Genomic DNA, 6,311 nt, shown 5'->3' on the forward strand with positions numbered 1-6,311 from the left:
ATGGATATGCAAGGTACATGCTGAGAGAAAATACTCAAAATACTTATATTTGTCCAATGATATATCTATATCTATATCTTTATACTATTTATATAAAATGTCTTTTTATAATAAAATATAAATAAAAATATGATCTTACAATTCTTTCTTAGGTCTTTATTGAGGAAGAATAAAGATATATGCCTACAAAACATCTTAAATGTGAATATTCATAGTGGCTTTATTCATAATAACCATAAACTGGAAACAACCCACATTTCTATCAACAGGTGAATGGAACTGTGATATATTCATACACTCGATTACTATTCAGCAATAACAAAGGGACAATGTACTGATTTATACAATAACATGGATGGATCTCAAAAATATGATCCTGAGCAAAAAGAGCAAAAGGCACAACAGAGTACATCATATATGGTTTCGTTTATATGTACCCCTAGGAATAAGAAATCTAATCTAAGGGCACCTGGGTGGCTCAGTCAGTTAAGCGTCCAACTCTTGATTTCGGCTCAGGTCATGGTCTCATGGTTCCTGAGATTGAGCCCTGCTTCGGGGTCTAAACTGACAGTATGGAGCCTGCTTAGGATTCTCTCTCCCTTCCTCTCTCTCTCTCTCTCTCACTCACTCTCTGCTCCTTGCCCACGCACGCATGCACACTCTCTCTCCCTCAAAATAAATAAATAATCTTAAAAAAAAAAAAAAAGGAACCTAATCTATATTGAAAAAAGCAACCAGTGGTTGCCTGAGCCTGGGGAACAAGAAAAAGGGAAGTTCCTAGAATGATGGAAATATTCTACATTTTGATTGCGGTGATAGTTACACAGGGGTATATAGCTTTGCTGACACTTGCAGAACTGAATGTTTTAAATGGGTGCATTTTATAATATATTAATGATTCCTTAATAAAGTTGATCCAAAAAGGGGAAAATAGTATTTTGCAGCTGGATAAAAGACCTAATATAAAAGGAAAAATTTTAAAGATTTTCAAAGTAAGAGATTATCATTGTAATCTCAGGGTAAGAAAAGGATTTCTCAAATCATATACCATAAAGAGAAAACAACACCACCTATACACACTTTTCAATCTCACTCAGAGTTTGTCATTTATGTTCTCATCTGTGTTCTTTGCATCTGTTGAAGTTATTATTAATGTATCTTCATATATAAGGAAACTTTTCTGAGTTTTCTTGACAAACACACTGAAAGGTCCACATTTTCAAATATACTTTATTTTCCCTCCTTTCATTATTATAGATAGGCTTTGCATTTTTAAATTCCCTGATATCAAAGAGGCTTACCTGTCTGGGGACCCTCTAAACCATTGTGGTGTAGTGGAAATCTCACAATATCAAACTAATTTTTCACTACTACTTCCTTTCATGTGACAAAAAGCCTCAATACATTCTAAGAAGAAGGAAATAATGACCGGAAGATACTTATTGTGCATTTGTGGGGGTGATGAGGGCTGGAGGTATACAAGGGAGCTGTAGGCATTGATTCCTGTCCATGTCCCATCTTTAGTCTTGCCAGGATTATGTTTTTGGTAAGACAGACATATAATGGAAACCTCCTTGGCAATATTCTTTTAAAAATGACATATTTTTATAACCTGAAACAGGTCATTTTGTATGACTGACCCAACAACAGTTTTGTGAACACCACAATTATCCTTAAACAATGTGTATTCTGATTTTTGCCAATGTTTTTTGCCTGAACCAGCAGCTTACTTTGGCGATGGATGACTTCTTTGAATATTTTTTGAATTTCTTTTTGAAGGGTATGGTTGCAATAATTTTCGTTATTTCTGAAGAGTTCTGGAAGCCTCTTTGATTCTGAAGCATTACCTACATCAAGGCCCATCCTACAAGTTTACCTACTATTGGTATAAATATTTGCTTTTTAACTTATATGACTTGTGTATCTCAGAGGAGGGTGATCAATTCAGCCATCTGGTGGACTTAACTTTTGGTGCAAACTCATACTCTAATGGTGAAGTTTGATCTGTGAGAATATAACCTGTGTAACATTTTCCATTTTTTATTTTTAGGTACAAACAAAATTAAATCAGGATTATCTAAGGGTGTTTCCAAAAAATTATCCTACGAAAGTCAAAAGGTTATGTGATTTTCCTTCTTAGGTAGAGAAAGGAGTGTTGCTATGTTTCAGGGACTATAGGAATGGCTAGAGATATTTAAAAGGGAAATAAACAATATTTCCCTGAATATTAGTAAGGTATCTAGCTGAGAAGGGCTGATGTCTGCACGTAATGGGGAGTCATTATGTTTGAGGGGACACTAGAACTAGATCAGCGGAAGCTTTCACAAGCTCTGCTACTAGACCTTCTATGGGAGATGCACACGTGTTGGCCAATGGACTGAAATAAGCAATGGGTTCCTGGTTGTTTTCCTTGCAGCTGAGTCAATGCCCCAATTCCTGCCCAGGACATGCATGGTACAAAAGAGTACAGAGTTTGTAATAATTGCATATATACAGATATAAGATTGGGGATTGTTGGAGAGCCTCCTTTAGTTTAAAAAATGTGTGATTGTGTTTGTTTTCCCAAAGAAAATGTTGAGCGATCTCAGCAGAATTTAGCATTCTGTGCTTACAATATCCACCTAGCCTTAAAGGTCCCACACGGCTTTTGGTATCTGATATAGAAAGTTGCTAAATTATATAGTTGACTTTTTTCTTCTTGGTAATGGTCACATCAGTCCATTTGTATGAATATTTCACTTTATTTATTTATTTATTTATTTATTTATTTATTTTACTAGTCTCTTGTTGGTAGACGTTTGGCCTGTTTCTGGTCTTTTGCTATTAAGGTAATGAAGCAATAAATAGCCTTGAATACTTTATGCATGTACCAGCCTATTTAGATGTGGCAACGTCTTCAGAAATAGCTACATCTGGGGAAAGCTCATGTTGGCAGAGCCAACTTCTCATCCATCTCTGGCGTTCCTTCTTGCGTTTACTCAGGCAGGCCTCTCCCACGTTGTCTGGAGTGGGCTCTGTGGTCACACTACCCAAGTAAAAATCCTGGCTCTCACATTTACCAGTTGTGTGATTTGTGGAAGTTGCTATGTTTCTCTACTTCAATTTTCTCATTTTAAAACTGGAAGCAGAAACAATTAGTATTTTACAGGATTATTTGGAGGATTAAATGAGATCATACATGCAAATTATTAATACATGTCTTATTAGGGTTCCTGGTACATAGTAAACACCGAATAATCATTAGCTATTGTTAATGTTATTATTCTAAATGATTATTGAACCAAGCACCACGACTAAAGTTAAATGCCCTGAAGGAAAAAAAAAAATTCAACCCATCTGAGCTATATGGATTAAGAACAGTGAAATTTCTCAAAAGAGGTGCTGGAAAGAATAAAACAGTTATATATATATGCATATATGCATACATATATATGCCTAATACATACTAACAAAGTACAACATAAAAGTAAAATCCGAATAAAGGTGCATAGAGAATGAAATAAATTTGTCAGAAAGGTAAGAGTGATTGTGTTTGAATAGTTGAATATTGGTATTTTTTTTAACTCCTATGTTTTCAAAAATGGCCATGACAAATATGTACTGGCTTTATAATAATAAAATCACCAATCACCCATTCAACAAAATCTGGTGTAGTTCCTATCAGTGAGGCTCTCATCTGTTAAGAATAGGAGAGTGGGCAAGAGAAGAAACTGCTTGCCTGGGACAGCTCACTTTCTAAAGACAATAGCACTCTATTACTAATTAAAGGAAAAGGAAGCCTGGATTTGATGACAGAATTGTTGGCACAGTCTTAGCTCGCTACTTCCAGCTGTGTGAGCCTCAGGAAGTCACTTAACACCTCTGAGCCTAAGTATCTTCAACTAAAAGGGGTAAAAGACCTATCTAACCAGATTACTTCCAGGACTAAGAGTAATGGGCATGTGAGTGCTCTAAGATGTACAACTATATAAGGTGTTATTATTTGGGATCTTCTAAGTTAAAAATAACATTGTCAAGTTATTTTTATGACACACTGTGTCTATAGAAGCACTAAATGATGCAATATTTAGATCCTTTTTATTGGACTTGTTTAGGTGTGAAAAGCTATCTGAACATAAAGTTGCGTCTTTGGTTGTACCAGATGTAGAACCTGGATTTTAAACTATCCAAGATCTCTTTTATTACTTAAGACTGGAAACATGAAAGAATCTCTGGATAGAACTCCCACTCCAAGTTTTTATTATCTAGGAAAGTTGTCAGCTTTGTACCTCTCCTGAAATGCATTTCCTAATTCTGCCTAATTTGCTAAAGGTTTGAATGAATTGAAGCTATAATGAAATCTTCTTCATTGAAATATTGCTGCATACATAAAATGTCGTTTTGTTCTGCCATTTCATTTTCTGCAAATATTATTTTCAGTTATTTCATGCAAGTAAAGCGTGCATAGAATTATTTATATTGTGAATCAGAATTTTGTTATTAAAAAGAACATTAGGGATTCTCTAATTTAATCCCTCACTTTACAGTTGAAAAAGCAGAGCTCCTGAAAAGCTAAATGGCTTCTGCCCACAGCCGGTGAGGCTGCCATCTGGACAGGGCCCCTGGGATCTGACTCTCAGTACAGCTTAACCAGGTTAGGGCTCCTTCAGGCCAGCCAGCAGGCCCAACAGCCTCTGCCCTCTTGGTTAAGTTTCCATTGGGTCCCTGGGCTAAAGCACCCAGGGCTATAAGATATGAAACCTCAATAGTTACACTGTTAGAGGACATCACCCTTCTTTCTCCATAAAAATAGTTACTATCAGGGTACCTGGGTGGCTCAGTCAGTTAGGCTTCTGACTTCAGCTCAGGTCATGATCTCGTGGTTTCTGCATTTGAGCCCTGCCTCCAGCTCTGTGCCCTCAGGACGGAGCCTGCTTCTGATCCTCTGCCCTCCCCCCACCCCCACTCTCTGTCCCTCCTCCACTCGCTCTCTCTTTCAAAAATAAACATTAAAAAAAAATTTTAAGGACATAGTTACTATTTCTATGGATGAATTTCCTTAAAGTTTGCTTAATTGATTTTGTCTTTTCTTTCTCTTGGTCCCAGATGTGTTGTCACCCAAACGCTTCCCTTCTAATATTTAAGCTCTGGAATTCAAGAGCAGAGCAATAAAACATTTCCCTCTCAATTTGTCCTTTCAGGTTAGATTTATATCTTCATTTCAAAGGAAACAAGAGGATATCTTCTGTAGTGTAAACACTTACACTTAACTTTTAAAGCAGCCCCTGCCATTAGCTTATTGCTAAGATTCTGATTTTGCCCACTATTCTTTTTAAAAAAAATTTCTAATGTTTATTTATTTTTGAGAGACAGAGAGTGTGTTGAGTGCGGAGGTGAGCAGCGAGAGAGGGAGACACAGAATCCCAAGCAGGCTCCAGGCTCTGAGCTGTGAGTACAGAGCTGTTGGGGGTGGGGGTGGGGGTGGGGGTGGGGGTGGGGGCCCCCCCGGAACTGACAAATCACAAGATCATGACCTGAGCCCAAGTCCGAGGCTTAACCAACTGAGCCACCCAGGCGCTCCCCACACACTATTCTTACTTGACCCCCTAAATCTTTATCTTAGAGACAGAAAAAACAAAGCAAACAACAAGAGCTTCCAGCGGTGCTCCTGACGGTTTACAATGGTGTAGGAAACAAGTTCGGCTCTGCTGACACTACTGTAGCAGGAGAGACTCGGAAGGCCCCAGAGAACCCCGTGCTCCAGCTCTTTAAGGGCTGGCCTCTCCCGAAGGCCCTTCATTATTCCCCATTCGAGGAAACCCAGCAGCAGCATCCTCTCCTCCCCACTGAGGTCACCCTTTTCCTTTGGTGTTGTTTATGGCTCCTTCTTGCTTTCAAGGACGGAGGATGTAGATTTCTGTTTCTGTACCAGCTCTGGCATTTATTGGACCCCATTGCTTTTGGCTCTGGCTGGCAGTGGTTTTAATTCTACCCAGAGGCCTGCAAACAACTGGTGACTTCGTAAGGTTCACACAGTTGTTCTTCATGGTTACTGCTTCTCAGCACCTCAGGAAGGAGTGGGTCAGGATTAGTTTCCTGAAAGAGAACAGACTTTTTGATTAGGCACGGAATGCAGCTGAAGTGTGGCTAAAAGGAGAGCTGACTTACAGGCCAGTCTCTCATTGTAATATTTTTATTGCAAATTGGTAAATGCTATTTCTAAAGGAAAGCTCCAATGTAAGTATTTTTAATGATCAATGTTATTACAGGTTGGAAACAGGTAGAGGAGTAGATGTATGTATTCCTGACCATCACTTTTACCACTTAACTCT

This window comes from Panthera onca, chromosome B1, assembly GCF_046562875.1.
Source record: "Panthera onca isolate mPanOnc1 chromosome B1, mPanOnc1 haplotype 2, whole genome shotgun sequence".
NCBI classification, from domain to species: domain Eukaryota; kingdom Metazoa; phylum Chordata; class Mammalia; order Carnivora; family Felidae; genus Panthera; species Panthera onca.